Source organism: Terrapene carolina, unplaced genomic scaffold (genome assembly GCF_002925995.2).
Source record: "Terrapene carolina triunguis isolate 2854851 unplaced genomic scaffold, T_m_triunguis-2.0 Scaffold58, whole genome shotgun sequence".
Lineage (NCBI taxonomy): Eukaryota > Metazoa > Chordata > Testudines > Emydidae > Terrapene > Terrapene triunguis.
Genome location: NW_020664409.1, coordinates 109,624,345 through 109,628,478, shown reverse-complemented (window position 1 = coordinate 109,628,478; position 4,134 = coordinate 109,624,345).

Sequence of the window (4,134 nt, the reverse complement as noted above, 5' to 3'; positions counted from 1 at the left end):
ATGAGGAGAGGCTGAGGGAACTGGGATTATTTAGCCTGCAGAAGAGAAGAGTGAGGGGGGATTTGATAGCTGCTTTCAACTAACTGAAAGGGGATTCCAAAGGGGATGGCTCTAGACTGTTCTCAGTGGTACCAGATGATAGAACAAGGAGTAATGGTTTAAAGCTACAGTGGGGAGGTTTAGGTTGGATATTAGGAAAAACTTTTTCACTAGGAGGGTGGTGAAGCACTGGAATGGGTTACGTAGGGAGGTGGTGGAATCTCCTTCCTTAGAGGTTTTTAAGGTCAGGCTTAACAAAGCCCTGGCTGGGATGATTTAGTTGGGGATTAGGTCCTGCTTTGAGCAGGGGGTTGGACTAGATGACCTCCTGAGGTCCCTTCCAACCCTGATATTCTATGATTCTATGAACTGCCAGAAGCTGGGATGGGATGTCAGGGAATAGATCACTTGAAATTGCCCTGTTCTGTTCCTTCCCTCTGAAGCACCTGACACCAGACACCATCAGGAGACAGGATGGTGGGCTAGAAAAACCATTGGCCTGACCCAGTATGGCTGTTCTTTTGTTCTTATATTCATTAAATAATTCCAATCCCTCCTTGGTGTTTGCACACTCAAAGACCAGAGGCAATTATAGAGTAGCCACATAGCTGTCACTACTTTGACAAGCTAGATATAACTAGTTCTTATCTTTCTAATCATTCCGTCATAAATGCTTTACTTGTGGGAACTCCCTCCAGTTTGTCAATATCTTTTTGTTATCATTGGTGTTATGGCAGCGTCCAGAGACCCTGTGACAGGCTGACAGTATCCTGTAATATCCGGAACAAACCTTATAGAATTATGATAAACTTTATTGAATTAAGTTAAACCTTAGCGAATTAGGGTTTACTCCTTTGGAGTTCATTGAATTACAAATGCAAATAGTGGTGTATTGAGATTGCATGGAATTTCTTGAGCAGAATGACAAGATTTATGCAATCTCCGGAAGTATGCGGCAGTTCAAAGGTCTTTTTGGAACAATACCTGTGAAGTGGATTTCCTTAGGAAATACCTTGAGGTGAGGGGAATGCAAATTCTTCCCCTCCAAAGCCAACTCTTTGAAGATATGCCTTGAGGAAAGTGGCCCATTGTGTTCTAATTACCTGCTTCTGGGAACTCCAGATCAAAGACTCCTGCTCTGTACAGAAAGGAAACTGAACATACTAGGATCATGCTTGTTCTGAGCTGAAGCTTTGATGAACTTGTATCCACAAGGATGCCCCTAGGGTGGGTATTAACACACTGCACTGGCCACCACCAGAAGACAGGGCACTGGGTTAGATGGACCATTGGGCTGACCCAGTATGGCCATTCTTACGTTGTTATGCTGGAGCCCAAATGAGAGGTGGGATGAACTCTGGCTGAGGAAAGCCACATTCATGGGACTGTGTGATGAGCTCGCCCCAGCCCTGCGGCGCAAGGACATGAGAATGAGAGCTGCCCTGTCACTGGAGAAGCGTGCGGCGATTGCACTGTGCAAGCTGGCTACTCCAGACTGCTACCGATCGGTCGCTAACCAGTTCGGAGTGGGAAAGTCGACCGTTGGACGTGTGTTGACGGAAATGTGCAGGGCCCTTAATCGCATCCTGCTCCGAAAGACTGTGACTCTGGGCAATGTGTGTGACATTGTGGCTGGCTTTGCACAAATGGGCTTCCCTGACTGCAGAGGGGTGATAGATGGCACGCGTATTTCAATGCTGGCACACTGAGTACGTTAATCGCAAGGGGTATTTCTCAATGGTTCTCCAGGCACTTGTGGATCACCGTGGGCGTTTCACAGACCTTAACGCCGGCTGGTCTAGAAAGGTGCATGACACACACATCTTTCGGAACACTGGCCTGTTCAGGAAGCTGCAGGCAGGGACTTTCTTCCTGGACTAGAAGATCACCGGAGGGGAAGTCGAAATGCCCATTGTGATTCCGGGAGACCCCGCCTATCCCTTAAACGTTATGGAGCGCCAAGCGGACACGCTCCAGGGGCTACTAGCACTGCAAACCAAGCAGCTCCGCACCCACCCTCCCCTACAGCCTCTGTTGCAAAACTCTTTCCCATGCACCCCCACACACCACCAACACACTCTTATCAACCTCCTGGCTCCAGTCTGTACCCGCTGCATTCCACTCCTGCCCCATCACCGGCCAGCCCTGCAGACTCCCAGTACCCACTGCTTATGAAGCCATACACGGGGCACCTTGACAGCAGCAAGGAGCGGTTCAACAACAGGCTGAGCAAGTGCAGAATGACTGTGGAGTGTGCATTCGGTCGTTTAAAGGCCCGCTGGCGCTGCCTATGTGGGAGGCTGGAGTTGGCCGATGACAATATTCCTATGCTTATAGCCATGTGCTATACATTCCATAATATTTGTGAAGGGAAGGGTGAAAGCTTCACTCAGGGCTGGACCGCAGAGGCTCAGTACCTGGAGGCTGAATTTGAACAGCCAGAGACCAGGGCTGTTAGAGGGGTGCAGCATGGGGCCATAAGGATCAGGGATGCCTTGCGGCAGCAATCTAAAGATGAAAGCCACTAATATTTGTGGCTATGCTCGGGAGTGCAGTGTTTGTAATGCTAGGAGGTGATTGTGATTGGTGCAGACAATGCACTGTGAAGGTTTAAGACAATTGCCTGTTGCTTTGCAGGGCTCTGTTTGCTTTCAATTAATGGAATAAAGATTGCTTTCAAACCACAGGGTTGGATGGTGATGGGGCAGGAGTGGAATGCAGCGGGTACAGACTGGAGCCAGGAGGTTGATAAGAGTGTGTTGGCGGTGTGTGGGGGCGCATGGGAAAGAGTTTTGCGACAGTGGCTGTAGGGGAGGGTGGGCGTGAAGCTGCTCGGTTTGCAGTGCTAATAGTGCCTGGAGCGTATCTGCTTGGCGCTCCATCACGTTTAAGAGCCGCTCCGTGGCTTCGTTCTGGTGCGCCGCATTCTCCTTTCAGTCCCTCTTCTAGCTGTCCCGCCACTCCTTCAATTCTTGTTTTTTGGCCGCGAAGTGCATCATAACCTCACGCAGAAAGTCCTCCTTAGTCCCAAGGTCATATCTGTGATGCCAAAATGCAACATTTTACAGAAGCAGTATTGTTTGCAACACACAGACCACTGATTCAGTGATTTAAAACACAGCCACTATTTACACACCTGTCACTAACTGGCTGACCCCAGGCAAGCACACATGAGCCACAAGACCCCCAAAATGGTGAGTAACCACAGGGGCAGGGGAAATCAGTGTTCCAGGACCGTACTGTACACTGGGCACGTGGCTCTTGGGGAGAGCCAGCACTGTAGGGAGGGGCCTGATAATTGTTCCTGTCCCCACATTTTCTCCAGGCTGTGTTCATTATGGAAGATATCTCGCTCCTGAGGGTGAGCAGGGAATCAAGGGAGGGTCTTCTCCAAGCCCGTGGCTTCCGCCCTGGCCCTTATGCGGCTCGTCTGTGTGCAGCAATGGTCCCCGTCCCCCGCCAGTGATGGCAGAGTGGGAAAGTTACCCTTAATGGGGCAAGAAACAAAGCAGCTCTGCCAAAGAACCTGCGACAGCGGATTGCCCAGTATCTCCATGAGAGTTTCCTGGAGATCTGAGGCAGATTCTCGTGAAGGGAGGGAGTCAACCAACTGCCTGTTCTGCCACTCAGACTAGGCATGTGGTGGTACGCGCATCATACAGACACAAGCCTGCTTTCTGCAACCCTCCTGCCCCCAACAATTCGCTTCAGCGATTCCCCAAATCAAAGCCACTTACCAGGGGCCTCCCCTTCTGTTTGCGCTTTGCCAAACTCCGACAGCTGTGACTGGCTAGCCTCCTCCGGGGTAGAGAACAGCTCCTGGATGCATGCATCTCTGACCTCCGAATCATCCTCTGCCTCTGGGTCCCCCTTCCCCTCCCCATCCTCGTCCAAGATTTTCTCCTCTTGGCTCGGTCCACTCTCGACTGTATCCACAGTGGTCTTCACAGTGGAGGTGGGGTCACCTCCGCTGTGTATCGCCTCCAGCTCTTTGTAGAAGCAGCAGCTCGTGGGCACAGCACCGGAGCGGCAGTTTGCCTCCCGCGCCTTGTGGTAGGCGTTCCACCGCTCCCTCACTTTGACCCTGCACTGCAG